The 21,727-nt window shown below is 48.6% G+C and overlaps 1 protein-coding gene across 2 annotated transcripts in view; it reads left to right on the plus strand.

The window, feature by feature from the left end:
- PAK4 (p21 (RAC1) activated kinase 4) overlaps nt 1-21,727 on the plus strand; it is a 99,993-nt gene that overhangs the window by 25,635 nt on the left and 52,631 nt on the right. Inside the window, exon 1 of one of the 2 annotated variants that reach the window (XM_039510718.1) lies at nt 19,873-20,067. The exons of the other annotated variant lie outside the window; for it this stretch is intronic. The gene's annotated coding sequence lies outside the window, so the exon portion shown is untranslated. Of the gene's footprint in view, nt 1-19,872; nt 20,068-21,727 lie in introns of those variants that run through there. 2 annotated transcript variants of the gene reach the window in all.

Consider the following 21,727-nt stretch of genomic DNA (forward strand, 5'->3'; position numbering starts at 1 on the left):
AGAACATGCCCGGTGGCAAGTCAAGAAGCGAGGCAGGCTCTGATGAGGACTTCAGCAGCGACGACTCAAGGCCCTGCTAGTTCTGCATGGGTGCCATGCGCCGATACCAATGCAGTGGGCAGCCTCAGCATTTCAAGAGGCGCCCCTGAACAGACGTGCAGCTGGGGCAGGAGGGAGGTTCTGTCTCGAATGGCATTTGAGGGAGTGATGGAACCAGTGGGCGGTTTGACTGGTGTGGCAGAAGATTCCAGCCATAGACATTCATGCTCACGCACAGCAGTAGCTTTTTTTGGGCGGGGGGGAGATTGTTGCCCAGCAGTTCATTACATCATCCTGGAGACCTTAAAATCCCCCCTGTCAAGCTCCAGTATATGCATGCAACATACTGAGCTGTCTGGAGGCTAGCAGGCTCCCTCCGTCTTACCTGGGAAGAGCCTAATTAAGGCCTTCGTTGTTAAGTCTGCCACCCTTTTGCAATGAGGAAATATCTCTCATCGGCGTAAGTTCATTGATTTCCATGGAGTTATTTGGATTGAGAGGCGAGTTGGCTCCATGATGGTATAGAAGGGGCAATAGGAGGAGGATACCACACGTCAGTAAAGAAGAAGGGTTGTTGGAAAAGCACTAGCATTTAGAAGTACAGTCTACTGACAGATTACATTAAAATCATCATTACAACATGTTTCGCCTTTGAGGCCGCTGGGAGTGTAGAATTGATTATGCATGAATGAAAGGGACTTTGACTTAATTTGTGATTTCCTCCCCCCCTTAATTTTTGTTGCCAGTGATCGTTTCCAGGCTGACGAGACCTCTCAGTGTAGTTCTGGGTGGATGTGCGTGCTGCATGTGGTTTGGGTTTTTTCGTTTTTTTCCCTTGTCAGTGTTGGTGTCTCTTTGAATGAAACTTGTGCTACTAAAAGGAAAAGGTTGGCTCTAGAGCCAATCAGCTACAATATATCCCTTCCTCCACAGCCGTCTAGATTCTAGAAGGAACGAGAAGCGTCGCCGTATTACACCGGGAAGACGTGGGTTTTCATTTGTGACGGCTTTCTCCTGGCTCAGATGATGGTAATGCCAGTTTAAATGTATCCATTGCTACAAACCACAGAGTGAAGCTACGCACCAGAATTCCTAAGACGGTCTCTACTCTGGAGACTTTACAGTTCACAGAATGATGGATTTTTAAGGCAGAGGGAGGGGACTGTTGGGATCATCTGATCTGACCTCCTGCACAGCACAAGCCATAGAACCTCACAGAACAATTCCTGCCTCAAGCTCCTGACTTCTGATGGGGCTAGAGTGCGTCTTCTAGAAAGACATCCAGCTTTGAGTTAGAGTCCAAGAGTTTAGGTTCTCCACCACATCCCTAGGCAAGTTGTTCCAATGGTTAATTACCCAGACTGTTAAACTGCTTGTTCTTTCTTTCTTTCTTTCTCTCTTTTTTTTAAAAGAACTGTTTATTTAGGGAGTTTTAACAAGTTTACAAATCCTTGCCATGTAAGTATCAGAAACAGAGCCCTTGTTACAGTTGGTCACTTTTGTTTTGGAGACATTCTACAGGAATATAGTCATCAGGCTTTTTTGTTTATCTGGGTGTTACTCATGCCATAAAATGGCATCCTTAGAACACCTGTCTCATTTCTAGTGATGTTTATTAAATTGAGTGAAATCGCAGTACACACATCTAACAGACCAGGCATGTCTATCCAATGTTAGTATTCAGTGAAGTTGGACAGAGGCACTGTTTTTTGGGGGTGTTTTTTGCAGTAGAATGTACTTTGTCTGAGTATTGAATTAACGGTAATCAAATATCAGCCCTCTGTCTCTGCACCTTATTTCTGACCTGAGTTATCCAGCTTCAGCTTCCAGCCGTTGGTTCTCATTCTGCCTTTTCCCGCTTGATTAAAAGAGCTGTCAGAGATCTCTTCCACGATAGGTACATCAAGTCCCTTCTTAGTCGTCTCCTGGCTAAACTAAATAGATTCAGCTTCTTGAGGTAACACATGGTTTTTCAGATATTGAATTATTCTCGTAGCTCTCTTCTGAACCCCTTCGTTTTTGTCTTTGTGTTGTCAAGCTGTAAGTGACTTGCCAGGAAGTTTATGGCAGAGCAGAGATTTGAACTCAGGTCACTTCAGTCATATTTGTTGAGGTTCAGCGCTTATGGAAATCAAACCACATACCCGAATGCACATTTAGGAACCTGACTTTAGGCACCCAAGTATGAAAACTTGGCCTCGTTATAAATACAGGTCAGTTTCCAAAAGTGCATAGTACCTTGAACCCGTCCATTTTTTGGGAGTCCAACTTGAAATGCTTTAAAGGGTCTGGATTTTCAGAAAACTTTCTGCTCCAACCCAGGCACCTTTCAGGGGTGTGAAGTTGAGCAGCCAGAACTTGAAGCCTCCTTAAACCACTAGTCCTTTTTGGAAAAATCTTGGCCAGTGTAATAATTCTCCTGTTTGATTAGGTGCAATGCAGCAAGAAACCTCTGAAGCTTCCCCAGACTTTGTGCTAGTCAAATTCTTTGACCAGAGTTTACAACAGCAAGGCTGTTTTTATTTGGGTTGCCTTCAGAATGCAGCTGTATATAAACAACCCAGTAATCCTCTAATTAAGCCTCTTTGAAATATTAAATAAACTCGTAAACTTCTTTTTAAAAACAAAATTGAATGCATGTGTCCTCTTAAGCACTGGAAGAGACTTGGAAATATGCAGCAGAGGCTACACTGAGTCTCTTTGGTTTCAGAGGCTTGTCTTAGCAGCCATGTGGAAGTTATTAAGGTAGCACACCACTCCACTGCAGCCTTCTAGGGGTTAAATACATCAGCTTCATTTAGGCATGTTGACTAGATCCGTGCTTAATGTTAGTGCATGAATTATTTTCTAGAGCCTTGAGGTGCAACCTGTCACCCTTCCCCCGCCCAGGTAGTTAGTCTGACACTACAATACTGGCTTCATGGTATTAGAAGGATTAGGAATTTTACATCACCAGCCAGTTGGGGGGTGCAGGGGGGGAGACATTGCTCAGGTATAATGGTGGGCGGGTCTGATGTTAAAAGGGGCAGAGATAGGCGTTATCAATTACGATATAGAGAGACTAGACTGTCTTTTTTTTTTTTTTATGCTGTCCAATAATGTGAAAGGGTCATGTGACTGGAAATAATGGCCAGAAAACGATGAATAAATATAAGGGGAAAATTCCTCTAGGCAGGGTGTAGTGAGCCTGTGGAATCCACTGCCAGAAGGAGGCAGTAATGCCCAGTGGAGAGAAGCACTGGAATGGGAGTCAGAAATCCCGGGTTCTGTTCCCAGCTGTGTCATTGACTTATGTTGTGACCTTGGGTGAGTCACCTGACCCTCCTGTGCCTCCAGTCTTTTATCGCTGTACAATGAGGGTAGCCATATTTATTTATTCATCTTCTTTTAAGTGGTTGACAATCTATGGTTTATAAAATGGTGCAAAAGCATTAATGCCTCATTCTCATATATGAAAACACGTTGGAATGCAAAACTTGACAGTGTTAATACTGATTGTGTCACTGTCGTACCATATTTCAGCCTTGCAAAATGATCATGAAAATTTACACTGCTGGCCCAAAAGCCAGTTGCCTGCTCTTACAACAACGATGAAGAAACCCCCCAATATTATGCGCTTCAGTGAAGCGAGGGAATGCGATTTTGCAAGGTTGCTTTGTGTGTGTATCTGTCAGGGGGGGCGGGGGGAAGCGAATACATTTTTAAAATATCCAGCTGCGGTATTTATATTTATCGCTGGGAGCCAAGATAAGGGTAATTGGAGCTCCTGCTTCAGGGTATATATTTGAGCGTCTCCAGGGTACCGAAGGAATCTCCCCACCTCTGGGCGGTATTGTCAAGTGGTATTTTAAGAAACAGGCTAAATATCGGGAAAGATTTCCTGGGAGATGAGAGATGGTCGGAGTAGTTTCCTTTGAGGAAGTAGCTGAAGTCCCAAGACTTAAGTCACTTAAAAGCCGTCTGGGTGAGCGTTGGAAAATGGAATGTAAGCCTGGCCCCCGTTTGACAACAGAAATTACCACACGACCCCGGGAGGGGGGGACCAAAGCCTAAACCTGCCTGAGCCCTACTGCCCTGGGCTGGGGGTGAGGGTGGAGGTGGGGGTAGGGGAGTCTGAGTCCCGCTGTGGTGGGTGGTGGGGGGGCCTGTAACCCGAGTCTCGCCACCCAGAGCTTTGAATTTGGCCCTGGGCAGTGGGGCTTCGGCTTCAGTCCCAGGCCCCAGCAAGTCTTAACACCAGCCCTGGTGACCCCGTTACAATGGGGTTGCGACCCCCGTTTAAACCCCCCTGGTTTAGATGTTACTCAATAACTTTTCTTTATCGCTAAAGCTTGTGAATTGGTCAGGTGTGTTACAGCTTTTATTTTATTTTGTACCGGGAGGTGTTGGCCAGCAGCCTGGGTTTGCTAGCCTAATTGCAAAGCTTGTATTCTTTGCAAACTTTAAAAAAAACAATCCCTCCCCCCCCACCCCCCCAGGCCTTGCACACATGAGCAAACACTGCGATGGGCTGGCTGTTTCTTAGGAAACGACTGATTCTTCTTTGAATAATGTCCCCATGGGTGCTCCACTTCAGGTCTGCATGCGCCTCTCAAGCTGTTGATCAGAGTTTTTTTCCATTAGCATCGGCCCATGCATGCACCCTCTGCAGCCTCTGTGTCAGACACTGAGGCCGAATACGGATGTGCGGGCGAACTGCTCTCAGTTCTTTCTCTACTGCCTCGACTTGAGACTGAGCTTTAACCTGCCAGCCGTGAGGATGCCTTGGCTATTTTGTGTTCTTCTTTACCTATAGCTGTTCGTTAGGATTAATTAGTAGTTGTTATAGTTTGTTTTCCTCCTCTTTCCCCTTGGGGAGCCTTGGCTTTCTGGCAGGAGATGCCTAGCTCGCCAGGTTTCAAATGCCGCCTCTCCTATGCCTGTGAGCGGGGTCCATTGCCTGGGGAAGTCCCACGTCTCTCAGAAGTGCAACTTCTGCCTGGCCCTCGAGTCTATGGCAAGGGAGAACAGGGAGATTAAGCTCAGCCTGTTAATGATGGAGCGCTCCCTTTGGTCAGCTGCTGAGTCAGGTCAGGAGATTCTACCACCACAGCCACCCACCTCCTTTTGGGACAGATCCAGCACCCCTTCCACCTTGGCACAGGCTTCCCTTAAGAAAAAGGAAGGTTGTTGGAGGCTTCAGAGAAGACTTCCAAAAAGAGGAGCACGGTCTCTCATTTCAGGGTGCCTGCTCTGAGAGAGCCCAGGGCTATTGCAAGATCTGTGGTCTCTGAAGCCTCAACCACTTGGCTCACTACTATTGAATTAAAGGTGCTGGTGGAGCTCGAAAGCCCTGAGCTCCAGAGAGAGAGACATGGCTCTGACAGGACTTTGGTGTTTAGGACAGCAAGTATGAGCACCCACTCTGGTACCGGATGGCTCAGTCCTGCCTTTGGCACCTACCCGCTCTGCCCTGAGCAAGCAATGGTGCCAGACTCTATCGGCACCTAAATCAGTAGGCCCGCCATCGATGGTACTGTCGGCTTCAGCTACTGTGTTCTCAGCTAACCCGTCGGTACCAATTTCCCTACTTGACACTGCAGGAGTTCAGATACACAAGGGCTGAGCCAGCATCCCTGCTCTTCATGGGTACTGAGCGTCTCTTGATACCGAGACTAGCGTATTATGGTGTCCTTCAAGGATAAGGTCTCTTCATATCCACACCCTAAATTCTTAACTAAGGTTCTTTCGGAGTTCTACCTTCACCAGTCCGTTCATCTACCAGTGTTTTCCTCCCAAAGCTGCTTAACTCTCTGCCCGAGACCTGTTCTCATACCCTGGATGGTAGAAAGGCACTGGCCTTCTACTTGGATAGGACCAAGCAATTTTGAAAGTCATCCAGGCTGTTCATCTCCTTTGTGGATAGATCCAAAGGTGTCCACAATCTCTGCTCAGACTACAGAGATGGAGATCAGGTGTACGGTCACTTCTTACAAGGCTGCAGCCATTCACCCCCATCCCTCCCCAGAAGGTAGCAGCACATTCTACTAGATCACCAGTGACACCCACAGCATTGCTTAAGGACATACCAGCGTTTGAGATGTAAGCCTGCTGCGCAGCCTTCGGTACGTACGCTGTTTGAAACACTGCAGCTTGATCCACGCTGTCAGATCTGATGCGGCACTTGGTACAGCAGTTCTGTCTTCAGGTCTGGACTCCATGCCGAAGCTCCCTCTGGGGAAATTGCTTGGAAATCACCTGAAGTGGGTTACCCATAGGGATGCTACTGACCTTGTGCAGTAACTGCAGTTCATTGAGTTGTGTCCTCCTATGCGAGCTCTACTACCTGCACTCCTCCTGCACCTGCTTTACATTGTTCTCTATGGGACGTTAGGGGGGGAGAAGGAGCTGAGGGCAGTTGGCCTGCACATCCCTATATATCCTTGATGTCCAGCATGAGGAGGCATAGGGCTCATGCACAGTCCAGTGGCCAAATCTCCAATCAAGGGCTCGAGAGGGGTGTGCACGCCCAAAGTGAAGTATCCATAAAGACGCACATCTCGGAGAACCATAGTTACTGCACAGAGTGAGTAACCTCTTCTTTTCGGGTTTGGTAGTCACTTCTCTGTGCAGGATATCTCTCGAGTTAATCCTGCTCCTAAAGTGCTGTAGGAAAGTTGCTTTCCTGATGCAGTAACCAGACACTAAGGTCTCAAATCCTTTTTCCCCCAAGTATCACACACTTTTGGATAGTTGATACGGACTGTTTCTAGCATGTTTATCTAAGGATCTCAAAGTTTATTACAAATAGTGGCCTTTTGAGTTAGAGCCGTATTCATCCTGTTTTATACAACAGGAAACAAAAGCCCAGAAGTCAGATGACCTGGCTGAGGTCACACAGTGAGTCAGTGGTAGAACCAGGAATTGGCCTTTGAAATCCTTTGACTCTACCAGCACTGTTTCAGTGTTGAGTGAGCCTCTGACAAACACAGCCAGAGTGTAGGCGTGTGGTTAGATGTAAATGAGGAAAGGTGAAGTCTAAGGCCAGGTCTACACTGCCACGTACTTTGGTATAACTTGCATCACTCAGGAGTGTGAATGAACCAGCCCCCTGAGCAACGTCTGCTCCTAAGGGTGTTCTGTGCCAAAAAATTCTGCACACAAGATTTGTCAATAAATAAATGCAGAGACTTCAGCATGGCAATAGGGAGCACAGACCACAAAGATGGGAGATCACCCTGCAGGCCCCCCCGATCCCCAAGACACGGACTCAGTGGTCAGGCTGCACCTGACCCTGATGTAACACAAGGCCTTCCCCAGAAATACCCTGGGGCCATGCCCCTCTGTGCCAGGTGTGGGGAAGGTAGGCTCCACCAGGCAGGATCTAAGTGTGGAGGGGCTCTGGGGGTGGGCTGAGAGGATCTCAGCTGGGGCTCTGGGTGCTGGGGGTGGGTGAAGCTAGTTGGCAGTCAGTGGCATGGGGTCTGGTTGTGGGGCTCAGGGTGGTGCAGCGGTGGGGCATCGGGGTGGGGGTTTGAGTGCAGGGAGCTCTGTGGGAGGTGGTCTTGGTGCAGGATGGTGGTGCAGGGGGGCTCCAGATGTAGGGATTGAGGTTCAGTGGGGTGGGGTTTGGGTATGGAGGGCTAGGAGGGGTCTGGATGTACTAGGTGAAGCTTGGCAGGGGATGTCTGGGTATGCGAAGTCCAGATGCACAGGGGTTGGGTGGATGAGGGAGCAGCTGCCCATACAGTGACCCGTCCCCCCCCACAGCTAAGTAGTGATGGGGGCAGGAAGCAGGGGAGGCGGTTGAGCTTTTTGCAGCTGGGGGAGGTTTCTGGGGGTGGATCTGACACAGCCCCAGCCACTCCTTGCAGGGGAAGAGGCGGTCCTGTCCTTTCCTGTCCCCAGCCCTGCAGTGATTACCTCTCCACCTGCTGCTCCGGGTGCCTGAAATGATGTACCTGCACTGCTAGGGAGGGGTGCATGACTTCTCCTGCAGCTTCCCTGTCAGAAAGTCATTTTTCTGTGGGGAAGCAAACGAATCTCCGGGGGACATGAATTCAGCGCACACACAGTGGTGCAAAATTTCCCCAAGAGTAAACGTAAGTTACACCAACCTAAGTGCCAGTGTGGACAGTTCTATGTCAGCTGGAGAGCTTCTCCCGCTGACACAGCTACCGCCTCTCGTGGAGGTGGATTTATCATGCAGATGGGCGAGCTCTCTTGTCAGCATAGAGCCTCTTCACCAGACATGCTAGAGCGGAGTGGCTGTACTGGTGCTAGTTTCTAGTGTAGACTAGCCCTAAATCAAAAAGGCTTTCGCTAGCCAAACGTGTACGCTTCAAAAGGCCCAGCTGATTTGGTTAGTCATTCTTCAGCCTTCATTGAGGGTGATGACTTAATGGCAGGTTTCTACTTCTGGGTTTCTCTGGTTTTGGGACCTCCCCCTTTATGTTGAGTGACTTGAAAAGAGGCAGGGCTAGCGAAAGAACAGGTTTCCCACACAGAAGCGATGTCCTTGATCTGCATGTGAGTCACTTGTGAAATCCTTTACTCCCCAGAGCTGTTTTCTAGAGGAGGGAGCAGCACACACTCCCTGGCTCCAGGAGCGTGAGAATCGGAGCTGTGCTGTGGAGCTGAGTGAGCTTTTATACCGGCTGTTCGCTGACAGTGTTTTACTGAAATGTGACTTTCTCATTCTCTGGAAGCCTATAGGTTCAGGAAGACCCAGCGGTTCCTGTCTGTGTACACAGTCCAGCAATTCAGACAGCCACAGCGGATTGCAGCAGAGCTGATCACTTGGGGGAACTCTTAACTGTATGTTAATGCAAAGCACTCCAGGAAGGGGCTTGTGTGTTTTCTGAGAGAGTCAGCAAGAAGCTTAGTTATTTAGCAGAGCAGGAGGCTGTGTAGATGATCTTTGCCCCCAGGGAAAACTAGCAGTCTAGAAAGCACCAGGATAGTGAAATCGGTGCACGTTGCCAGATGACCCCAAAACAAGTTCTCACTTAATAAGCCCTGGTGCTGTTACAATTCCACACAGTACAGCGTTGCTCTTTGCTGTCAGTTTGTGGTTGGTCCAAGCTAATGAGACTAACGAAGCTTTGCATTTTATGTAGGTCTTTAAAATATTTTCCCTTTCATCTGAGGATCTGAAGGTGCAGGCAAAGATCTATCCAGTCTTTCGCAATGTCCTTCTCAAGCCTCTTCTACACTAGGTATTCTTATACTGGCAAAATCCTCGAGTGTGGATGCAGTTATAGCCGTGTGAAAGTGCCTCTCCACAGCTTACATTGGTTCGGGGAACTGGCAGAAGCTGTACCGGTGTAAACACTTTGATGCTGATATAACTGGATCCACCCTAGGGCTTTTACCAGCATAGCTGTGTCAGTAAAATCCCCCCTCTCTGACAGAGCTATGCTGATGAAACTGGGTGGTATAGACCATGCTTCAGTATAACTAGGACTTGGAGTAGGTAAGGCAGCGCTACATTTTTTCAGAGGGGGAAACTGAGGCACAGAGGAGGTGTTGCAATGAGTCAGGAACAGAGCTGAGATAGGAACCTGGAAACTCCTGATGCCCTGCCCATTTGGCCATATGCCACATGATGTTCACTTCCTCCCCATGTCAAAGGAGGCCAAGTACTGAGCCTAAACTAATTTATTGTCCTGTTCGCTTGCTTATTTATTTTTTTAAAACCCCCATAAATCCTCCTGAAGTCATTTTCCCTTTAGATTTGTCTGTGGAGGGTTCGATTGCTGTTTCTGGCTGCTGATAAAGTAACTCTTCGTTCAAATACATCCCCAGTCAGCATGCGTCTTTGGAGAGGGTTAGAAGCATACTGGCTACAGGCTCCAGCTTGTCGAAATCAGCAGGCTCTTGTGCAGAAAAGTTCTGTGCAAGCATATTCCCCGCACGAGGGCATTAGTGTCTCCTCGTGCGATACTGATGACCTCTTCAGTTAGGGTCGTATCCTCATGTGGGATATCAAGGCTGTGTAGGGACCCATAGAACAACCTCAGCAGATTGCTCCCCAGCGGAGGTCGGGCATCTATGGGAGTTATATGGTGCGTGGCCTGTTGTGAACATAAGAACATAAGAAAGGCCGTACCGGGTCAGACCAAAGGTCCATCTAGCCCAGTATCTGTCTACCGACAGTGGCCAATGCCAGGTGCCCCTGAGGGAGTGAACCTAACAGGCAATGATCAAATGAGCTCGCACGGACAGATCTGAATGCCGCTGGCTCTGTGCCGGTCCCTACTGGCAAGCGCGGAATGGGGAGGCGAGATGGGTCAGTGACCGTGTGTGGCAGTGAGAGGGTTCAAATGACTCCTGAACACTGGGCTGTCATCGCCACTACTGGGGAACTTCTTGGGCTGGCAGACACACTCGCCCTCGTTGGCCACTTGATGTTAGAGCCCAACGTTTATGTCCGACTGGCCCTGCTTCAGTAGTGCCCTCGTGCCTGGGTAGCCTTTTCCATCAGAGGCGCTCAAAGCCCTTCACAACCGTGAAACCTCACTAGCCCCCTTAGAGATGGGGGGGGGGGGCGGGAAGGGAGTATTACCTTTATCCCAATTGCAGCCTTTGGTTGCTGCCCCAATCTAAGTATTTACCAAAAGCAATTTTACAGGGGGGGGAACTGGAGGCAAAGAGGTGAAGTGACTTGCCCGTGGCAGGACTGCCACAGTGTTGCGTAGATCTGCTTTGAACAGCAGGGTGGGAAAAACACTTGTGCCTACCTGTGCCCCCTTCTCTCACTTCCTGCTCGGGGATGTCGGGTTGTGAAATTATCTGGGAGGCTCACTTAAGCCAGGGGCGGCCAGCCTGAGCAGGGGAAGGAGCCAGAATTTACCAATGTACATTGCCAAAGAACCACAGTAACACGTCAGCAGCTCCCCCCACTCCAACCTGCAGCACCTCCTGCCCGCCGGCAGCCCCACCAGTAAGTGCCTCCCTCCCCACGCCTGTCGCGATCAGCTGCTCTGGTGGGGAGAGGGGAAGAGGGAGGGCATGGCAGGCTCGGGGGAAGGGGTGGAGTGGGGGCCGGGCCTGGGGCAGAGCAGGGGGTGGAGCACTCCCTGGCACGTTGGAAAGTTAGCATCTAGAGCTCCAGGCCTGCAGTCGGTGCCTATGGAGGGAGCTGCACATTAACCTATGAAGAGCCACAGGTCGGCCACCCCCGACTTAGAGGATAATCCTTTTGACATTAGGATGCATCATTTAGGTCTCCACTGGGCACCCTTTGGGACAATTGCAGCTAATTACTTTAGCCACGAGCCCACACTCATGGACACCTGGTATCTATGACATCTGAATGCCTCGCCCTCACAGAAGCTTCTGTGATGGTGGGTCTCCTTGGTGTATCTTGGCACAGCAGGAGTGCAGGCTCTTGAGTTCTTGGGGTTCCTAGCTCAGCTTCCATCTCTTTGTTCCCATGTTTATCTGTCCATGGCTCTGATTTTAGCCGGCGTGGGCGTGGGCAGTCCTGGGATGGGAGATACCCAAAGAAATACCAGGCTTCTACTGAATTGCCAGTGCTGCTTCCGGTATGCAGCTATTTCTCCGTGAGCAGTGAACCATTGTGATGCTAAGGGACACATTGCTGCTGGAAGTGTTCTCCATGGAGGTGTCCATGGCCCTCACCACTCGAATATTTGTTGATGGATGTAATTGAAGGCAAGGGTGGGAACAATGGGTTGGGGCTTTGACGCTAATGAGGGCATCCAGTGTTGGTTTAAATACCAGTTTTAAAAAACCAGCTAAAGTTAAGGCTAGAATTTTCCAGCCGATATGCAGACTGTCTGACTAAGAAGCAGACTAGTCAGTTATCAATCTCCGCGATTAAAAAGCTAACACATACCACTGGGTAAGAGAGACTTTAGCAAAGGATCATATCTAAAAAAATAAATAAATCTAGACTGCAGAGCTTTGTATGTGAGGAGCACAGAGTCGGAGATAACATGCCTTATTAGCAACCATAGGCTGAGGCCAAACGATATTTCGATTGTTAAATAAATTGTGGTCCCCAGACTAAGGCTGTGTCTACACTAGAGACCATACAGCGGCACAGTTGTACTGCTGCATCTGCACCATTGTAAGATCTCCTGTGTAGCCGCTCTGGCTGAGAATTCCTTCCCTGGCTACTCACCTGGTGGCGGTCCGGGTCTTCGGCGGCACTTCAGTGCTGCCGAAGACGCGGAGCGAGTGAAGGACCCGCTGCCGCCGCAGACTCAGAGCGCCGCCCGGTGAGTACAAGGGCCGCAGCGGGTGGCGTCTTTTTTTTATGTTCGCTTTGCCCCAGGCCCCCTGAATCCTCTGGGCGGCCCTGGGCGTGAGTTGCAGCTCCTGTAGACATATGGCGCTAGCTTCAATCTAGCTAGCTTGGGGTACCGGCAGCAACGGCGCCGTGACAGCATGGCCTCCAGCATGGGCTGGCCGCCTGAGTAATTACCCGGCGTTGTGGGCGGATTCGCACAGCCTGGCTGCCCCAGCTTCACTGCCCCGGTACTCGAGCTAACTAAATTAAAGTTAGCTCGGGTGTGTGTACAGAGCCGCAGTCACACCCTGGGATTGCAGCGGAGACTCAGCCTCGCTCTGTCTATGCAGCGTAGCGCAACGTGGCCCTGAGATCAGGGTACGTCTTGGTAGCCCTTCTCTCAAGTTAGCCTAGCTCCAGTAAAAGGAGCTGCACTCCGGAATCCCGACTGATGCCGCACTGACCTGTGCGTGGCACGAAGACGTCTGGGGACCCCGCCGATGGTTCTTTGCATTGCGGTTAGCAGAGACGCGCCGTTTCTTTCCCGTTGAACTTTGGGAGAACTGGTCTCTTTTCTGGGCACACAGGGGAATTGTGGGAAGGCATTGGGGGGTTAGCAGCATAGGTGCCAACTTCCCCTCTTTCCCGTGGGTGCTCAACCCCCCCCACCTTTGTCCCCGGCCCCGCCCCCACTCCACCCCTTCCATGAGGCCCCGGCCCTGCCCCCATTCCAACCCCTTCCCCAAAGTCTCTGCCCCCTCCCTGCCCTATTCTGACTCCTTTCCCAAATCTCCACCTCTTCCCCTGAGCGTGCTACGTTCCTGCTTTCCCCTCCCTCCCGGAGCGACCAAACAGCTGTTTGGTGGCGGTTGGGCGGAAAGCGCTGGGAGGTAGGCGGAGGAACGGGGATGCGGCATGCTCAGGTGAGGAGGGGGCAGGGGGAACTTGGCTGCCAGCGGGTGCAGAGCACCCACTAATTTTTCCCCGTGGGTGCTCCAGCCCTGAAGCACCCATGAAGTTAGCACCTATGGTTAGCAGCACTTGAGTGGAGCTAGCCCGCATCCACACTGCAGAGTGGTTGTAGTTTTAGCCTATGTCTCCTGAGGGGCCAGCCAACTGCGTTCGGCTAAAGGGCTGGTGTGTGTGGATGGTGTTGAGTTAAGGGCAACACTCGTTATAACCCAAGTTGTCTTCAGTTAAGCCCTCAGTTGGGGCCTCTGGGTGCTACCATGATACCTAATAATAAATAAATGGTAAGGGGCCATCTAACGAGGTGATGAAGAGGAGAAATATTGTGGACTGTCCCTGGGACTGTCTTCAGAACACTAGGATCACTGGCAAATCTAGGACTTTTTGCAATTTTTTTTTACTAAGTTCATCAATCTTTAAGATCTTTGGGATCTGAGTATTTCTCTTGATGTGCTTTTATCTTTCTGTGAATTAATTAGTGGGTTTTTACTAGACTTCACTATGGATGCTGGATGGGTTGTGGGTTTTTTTTTTTGCTATTGTCAACCAGAGAGAGCAGTTGCAGTGAATGTTTGTATTTATAGCAGCTTTTTGAAGCCTTGTCAGCTGGAGATTGTGAATTGTTGTACTGACATAATAGAGAAATAACTTTCCAGAAGGGCAAAGGAGTGATGTAGCTTGTACCTCACTAAACCCATCACAAGCTGAGATACATTGCAAGCTTGCTTTCTTGTCATCTTGTATTTGTTTTAGTGGTAGCTTCAGAGAGAGAGAGAGAGAGAGCGAGAGAGAAATGCATATAAAGATAAAAACCTGTTTTTTGGTAAGGGAAGAAAACAAATGGTATGATGTATTCTCAGACCCACCTGGTTCATGGGAACTTGGGTGCCTCTGGCCTGGAATGGTGCATTTCAATGAAAATCTAGTGTTCTGATGGATGTACTGGCAGGCTCTTAAAGTTAACAGCATGTTTAGCTGAAGGCAGTGGCTCTGAATAATTGCCTTGTAAAAAGTGGTCAGCTTTATCCACAGAGCAGTTCTACTGACACGCTCTCCCTCTGTCCTTTCTGTGCCTTTTGGGCTATTACTCAATATTGAAAACAAGAAATCCTATTCCGACTGTACAGCTCTGCCGCTTGTGTGCCTGTATTTTTGTCTGTAGTCTGAGACTGTTCACAAACACCTCAGAGGGTCGTGAAGAATGAATTTGACACTGTTCAGCGCTATATTTTAAATCGGCTTAGTGACAGCCCTGCAGATTGCAGTCCTCCGTTCCTAAACACAGCCGGTGGAGGTACAGCAGGGGCCGTGGTCATGCAAGTCTCCCTCCCGTTACACACACCAGCATAACACAGGTTGTCATCCTCCCTGTGCCTTTCAGCTTACGTCTTTCTCCTGAGGGCGCCAGCAGAAGGGTCGCTGGCTGTGGGCTAGCCGCCCAGGTATGTGCGTTGCATCTTGGAAGAGGTTGTACTTGGCTGGCTAACCTGTGCCGCTGTGGCCATCCTGTTACTTTTTAGTGCTTCTCTTGAGTAGCGTGTAGATCTACCTGAGCTGGGAATGACGGCTCCCAGCTGCAGCGTACGTACCCTAATGGACATGGACACCCGTCGCCTAAGAAATAGGCCCAAACCTGCCTGTTTCCTTGATGTCTGCCTATGAACAGCCATTAGATTGCAACAGCTTCCAGTCCCTGCTGATCCTTGCTGCATTTGATTTTGTAACATGGATATGAAAGGGATCTATGTCCCCTTGATTGCCTTCCCTTTCTAGGTCCCTGCATGTACAATGCCAGCCTCCTTCCCGAAATACTTGTTCTTGGAGTATTCAGAGAGTGCTAGAGCATAAGCACATCTGCCTTACACCTCATCCTGCCAGGAGATGCTATCGCAAAGATAACCTGGTCAAATGTCCCTGGTATTTAAGTCTCTCAGGCTCAACAAGTAGTGCCGGACTAGATTGGCTCCTAATGGGGGTTTCTCCTCCCCTCTTGAAGTGCGGGAGGTTTGGTTTTCATTTGAAAATGATTTTTCTTGGATCCTCCCTCATCTTTCCAATGTGATTCTGGGAATGCTTCCAAGTAACAGTTAAACAGTCCAAAGGTGGTGTGACTATGGAGGGATCAAAATATAGGAGGAGAGAAAATAAAGAAGAGGAAAATTAGCACAAATGGGAAGGGACCTGTCAACTTGCAAATCATGACGGATGATTAACGTGCCCAAATATGTGTTAAAAAACAAAAACAAAATGAACTTCTCATTTTTATAACAACAAAAGGGTCCTGGCCTTGTAAGCTACAAGTTTAGGAGGTTGTCCAGTATTCAAAATACGCTTTATTTTCAGTTTATCAAATGCAGTTGTCTGATTTTTAAGCTGCTTTAAAAATGTGGCATTTTTGTTGTTGAGATGGGACTGGAGCAACACTGAATAAGACTTTTTTTCACATTTGTACTGAAACAGTCCTGCTGTGTTTGCTGTTCAGGATTTCCTTAGAGTTTATTTTGTGCTGATAAGACCTCAATGCTGCCACTTTTCCCCCCTTCTGGACTTTCTAATGCATTTAAGGGAGGGTGTGGAATTGAAAGCTTAAACTCCTGCATGTTGCAGTGATTCTCTCATACGTGTTTCGCTACATGGATGGCTTGCACAGATGGACACAATGAATTTGCGGTGCTAAAGAATTGTCCGGGCTTTGTTTACAGGATACACCAGCTAATTGGGCCAATCCAGGAGCATTTCCTGTTGGCTCAAAAAAACCCAACAACCTGAATATGGACACAGACCTCATAACATTGAAACATTTTCACATTGGAAGCCTGGCATGCAGGCCTAGAGCCGGAGCTGGCAAGGACTCGAGCAGTTTCAGCCGCCCCTTCCCCCCCAAGTCAATGGAAACAGTCAATACTCACCACCTCATAGGATGTCCATTTAGGGCTTTGCTGCCCACCCATCCGGGTAGTGTAGACATCAATCCGGCGGGGGTCGATTTACCGCGTCTGGTATAGACACGATAAATCGACCGCAGAGCCCTCTCCCATCGACTCCGCCAGAACAAGGAGCGCAAGCGGAGTCGACGGGAGAGCGTCAGCTGTCGACTTACCGCAGCGTCTTCAGTGTGGTAAGTAGATCTAAGAACGTCGACTTTAGCTACGCTATTCATGTAGCTGAAGTTGCGTCTCTTAGATCGACCCCGCGCAGTAGTGTAGATAAGCCCTTAGATTGGCAGACAAAGCCATTCTTGGTTTACTTCCTGTGTGCCAAGGACAGATGGGCAGAAAGAAGCTTTAGACATCCATGAAATCTAAGGCCAAGTGTTAGGCAAGTTTATTAAATATGGGCTTTAAATTTCCTGGTTTTGGAGGCGGTTTAAATGACCTCGTTGGTCATCTGGCCCAGGTTTTATCATTTAAGCGTCTTAACCTTGGGTTCCATCTCTTTCGTATTTTCAGATCATAAGCTAAAATCTGGGTAGAGCTTCATTTAAGGCCTTGTTTACACCTAGCTATATCAGCAAACCCTCCTAGTGTAGATGCCGTTTATACTGGCAAGAGGACTTTTATGCCGGTATAACTGTGTCTACACTAAGGCAGTTGCCTATCAGCAAAGGATCGCACACCTAACCAACAGCTATGCCAGCAAAACTTGTAAGTGTAGACAGATCCAAAGGAGACTTTAACCCACTGAGGAAAGAAAGGAGTGTGCTCTCGTGCAGAGGTTTCCAAACCAAGCTCCATGGCGAAACTGGCTGGTTTTGGGGTCCTGGGGAGTAGTGTTGCCTACTGGATCGTGCATTGGACTGGGACCCAGGAGACATGGTTCTGTTCATGGCTGTGCCACTGGCCTGCTGGGTGACCTTGGGCAAGTCACTTCCCCTTTCTGTGCCTCAGTTTCCCCATCTGTAAAATGAAGATGATGGTACTTAACTCCCTTGTAAAGCACCCTGAGAGCTATGGATTCAAAGTGCTATAAAAAGAGCAAGGTGGCAATGGTTTCTTTTACAGTCGCTCCAGTTCAGAGAAACAAACCTAAAAATACAATAAACATCCTTCCATGGAAGCAAGTGCAGTCATCGCAACAGGGATAGTATCGCAGGGGGTCTGCTATCCTCGTACTAATGTGTGGCCGTCCAGGCTGCCGTAGCAGTACTGCCAATCCCCCATGCATTCAGATATCATGTGTCTGACTTAATTTATTTGGCTGGATTTTTTTTTTTTTGCTTTGTTTTCTGGTGTTGAGATCTCTAGGGGTCAGGTTTTTCAAGTTTTTTTCTCCTTAACCCTGAGGGTTGCTTGGTTGTTCTCTTCCTCCCCACCCCGGTGAAAGCTGTGATTCTTACACTCACTACTCCAGGAGCTGGGGCATTGAGGGGGAAAATGCATAAAATCGCGAGGGTTTGGAACACTGCTAGGTAGACAATTTGGGAACCCCTTGCTCTGATTCAAACGGGGGGCTTCTGGGTTCTGTTCCCAGACCATCCTCTGATTCCTTAGGGGAAGCGAATAAGGTGGTATCTATGACTACCTGGTATGGAAGGGACATACCACTTCACGGTTGTGCGGCTCAGTTTCCCGTGCTCTCAAATATCTACAATCCCTCTCTGTGGGTGTTCCGAGGTTTTCATGATTGATGCTGATAGTCTTTTGAGATCAGGTGAAATGTGCTAGAGGTGCCATAGTGAAAGTGTCAAGGACTGACCTGGGTTTTGCTGATTTTATTTTGGGGGCGAGATCCTTTAGAATGGCTGGGTTGTGTTTTTTTTTTTTTTTTTTTTGTAAACCAGTTGTTATGGGGGGTCCATTTACTGAGTAGGGAGATACCCCACCAGTGACAGCTGTTGGGCGAGCAGCTGCTTGTGGTGCTGGTGGGGGGAACTTGCCGGCTTTTCCTGGAGGGATTTTCCCCTTCAGTGTGTTCAAGCTGGCCCCACATTGGGTCGCCCTTATCCTCTCCCTCCCTCCTTCCTCCTCTTTTGATCCTGATCCACTGGCTAGAGCACTTGACTGGCTGCTTTGTTTCAAACGTTGCTGTTTCATTGGCTGCAGGCTCAAATCTGCTCCTGTTCCTGCTCCACTTCTTGCTGCCTTTGCTTTTTAACCCTTGCCCTTCCAAATCCAGCGGACCGGGTGATGTGGGAACCCAGCTGACTTTCCCAATTTCTATCAGATCTGGCTGTGCTTTCAGCCCCAGATAAGTGTTTAAAAAAAAAATCCTATTAAATTGCTACCTGTCAGGTTATTGCATAGTCAAATGACTGCAGTTCATGCCTGGAACCATGTAGGCAGGTTTTCAAGGCCTGAGATAAAATGTGACTTGTTTTGTTTTCTGTTAAGCTGAAGGGAGAGTTTCCAGTTCTGAGAGGTGGCTGGCGACGTGGCGCCCAGTTAAGCGGGTTGCTGTTGGTATTGGAAGCCGTTCTGCCTTTCCACTCTGGTTCCTTGTGCTAAGGAGTTAATGCTATTCTCGTTCTCTGAATTTTTTTTTTTTTTGCCTTAGGTTCAGTTTCTGTTGCTGGCAGCCTAGTGAAGTGTAACTGCAAGATGATGAAGGGAAGGAAAGTCCGGTTTCATTGTGTCGATTGCAGGGAACAGACTCCCTGGGCTGCGAAATGGGCACTCTTATTTGTGTTGCTATGGGGAGCTGCCCATTTCTCTCATCTGATAAGAGGGGGTGGGACCGCAGAATAAGAGTGGAAAGTGAGAACGCGTGGGGGGGGGGTAGGGAACTGGAGGAAATACCCTGTTAAAACCCCATTCCACACTCTCTGTGTGTGCACAGATCATATCATGTAACTGTGTGACTGGACGAAGGGGTGAATTGGGTTAAACAATAAACAATTGTGGCTTGTTTTTAATAAAATCTTGTTAGGTAGGAAAACTAGAGGTAACTTGGGAGATCCGTCTACTATTAGAGGGATTTGGGGTGGGGGTGGGGTGGAGGATCAGGTCACATCTAAGTCTTCCCACTGTTTGTGGTTCTCAACCTGTGGTCGCAGACCTTGGGGCGGTCCGTGGACTCTGTCAAAGGGGTCTGCGAAAGGCTTAGACTAGAAACTGACTGAACAGAATTCAACGCTATATACAGACAATAGCTTTCCAAAGGGGTCCGCACCTGCCTTTGCAATTTTTTGTAGGGGGTTGCAAATGAAAACAGGCTGGGCACCACTGGCCTACAGGCTTTGTCCAGCACTTCCTCTGGAGGGAAATCTGAATGTTGCTGCTCTGTTAGCAGCAGGCAGGGCTGCCACTTGGGGTGGGTGTCTTTTGGGTTGAAAAGGTGGCTTGAGGGGCTGGTCTTGGCTGACTTGTTACACCAGCTACTGTGGCGATGGGTGCGCTATTAAATCCCGAAAGTTGGTCTAATAAAAGATATTACCTCATCCACCTCCTCGCTCATAAATCGGAACACACACCACCCCTGAGGGCTAGCAGAGAAACACAATCCCAGCTGCTCCTTCCCTGTCCTCTACTCCCAATGCAGCAGCTCCCTTGCCAAGAAGTGGGCGGTGCTGTTCCCCCCCCCCACTCCCTTATCCCCAGTGCAGACCAATTGCCATGGATGTGGAGGGAGGTGCCTCACAGCAACCTCAGAAATCTGGGTCTTGCTGAAACTGACTGCATGCATGCAAGCTGGGGTCAGGAGCAGCTGAGTTAGCGACCAAGCCACCAAGGAACAGAGCGAAGGAGGAAATCTAATCTCTTCTGGAGGGGGAGGAGGAATTGTTTGTGTTTATCAACCTTTTTTTCCCCCGGCATTACTTTTTGCTGTGTTCTGAGTTAAGGCTCTTCCTGCCTGCCCGGCTCGTTAGCAGAAGCATGGTGAAGGTGAGTGGTTTGCTGCCTGGTTGCTTTATGCTCAGTTCAACACAGGGCGTTTTTTTCATAAGGGAGAGTTGACTCTGGACTGTCTCCTGACTGGAGCTGGGGGCGGCCGTGTTTCAGAAGAACAAGGAAAGTCTCCCCAGCTTGAAGACGGGGAGAAATGGACACCTGTTAGCAAGCTGGCTTTTGGGAGGTGTGTGTGTGGGGGGTGGGGGATGACTTGTATCTACCCCTTTTTTCTGGAGAATATATTTCCTGTCTGCGATGTGGGTGGGGGTTCCACTTTCTTCCACGCTAAAGTAAAAAAAAAAATTAAAAAACCACCTCCGCCTTACTTTTGAGTCAATCTAAGCTGCCCAGGCGTGCGTGTGTGTGGTTTTTTGTTGTTTTGTTTTTGTATTTTATCCCTGATCAAATTGGGGATGGGGAAAGTTTTCCCTTTCCGTGTCCCCTCCTTAACAGCAATGGTAAAAACAAGAACTGCCCGCCTGATACAGGGCAAGGGTTTGAACTTTCAAAATGAACCCTCTAGTACTCACACTACTTTCAGTGTCAGCTGCAACCTGCTTTTAGGTTGATTGTATAGGAAGGCTTGTTAGTGTGTCTGAGTCAATGATGGGAAGAATTTAGTGACTGCTCTTGGGATCAGCTTTTTTTTTTCATTATTTCCTTATAATAACTATCCGTACACCTTTTGTCAACTGTCTGTAATTGACCATCTTGATTATCACTACAGAAGTTTCTTTTTTCCTGCTGATAACAGGTTATCTTAATTAATTAGCCTCTTAGAGCTGGTATGGCATCTTCTCTGTATGTGTCTATATACTCTTCTTATCTGTTCCATTCTATGCATCCAATGAAGTGGGCTGTAGCCCATGAAAGCTTATGCTCAAATGAATTTGTTAGTCTCTATGGTGCCACAAGTACTCTTGTTCTTTTTGTGGATGTCACAAAACATGAGCCTATGGAATCTAGTTGACAGCGATCATTGGGATCAACAGAGGAGAGCAGATTCGGGAGCGATATGTTTTGGGAGCATTGGGTGACATTTGTGAAAATGGGGCTTTGAGATCCTTGGATGAAAGACTGCAGATGACCAAAGTGAGACCCTTAATTTTTGTCATTGCTCTCCAGAAAAATTAAAACTTCCATATTTTTGCCTGCAGCATAATAGAGTTTGAATGCCATTGAACTTAAGTAGACTGATATTTGGAGTGAAAATTTCCACGAGCAAACTCAAGACAACTGGGTAGATCTTTTTGGTGCCAAACTCCTTTTGTGATTATTAAATACACCTCTACCCCGATATACCGCTGTCCTTGGGAGCCAAAAAATCTTACCGCGTTATAGGTGAAACTGCGTTATATCGAACTTGCTTTGATCCACCGGAGTGAGCAGCCCCGCCCCCCCAGAGCACTGCTTTACCGCGTTCTATCCAAATTCGTGTTATATCGGGTCGCGTTATGTCAGGGTAGAGGTGTATATGAAGAGGCTGCAGAAGAATAAGGTTGAAATGTTGTGGTTTGCCCTGAATTACCTCGCTGTTCTGTGAAGAAATAACTTTCCCTTCTGAACGCTGTTCTAAACTGAAATTTTCCTGACCCTGAGATCAGGGAAAGGGGGGTGGCCTGTTTGAATTGTCATCCTTTGAATTGTCTGCGGT

Source organism: Mauremys reevesii, linkage group 22 (assembly GCF_016161935.1).
Source record: "Mauremys reevesii isolate NIE-2019 linkage group 22, ASM1616193v1, whole genome shotgun sequence".
NCBI lineage: Eukaryota > Metazoa > Chordata > Testudines > Geoemydidae > Mauremys > Mauremys reevesii.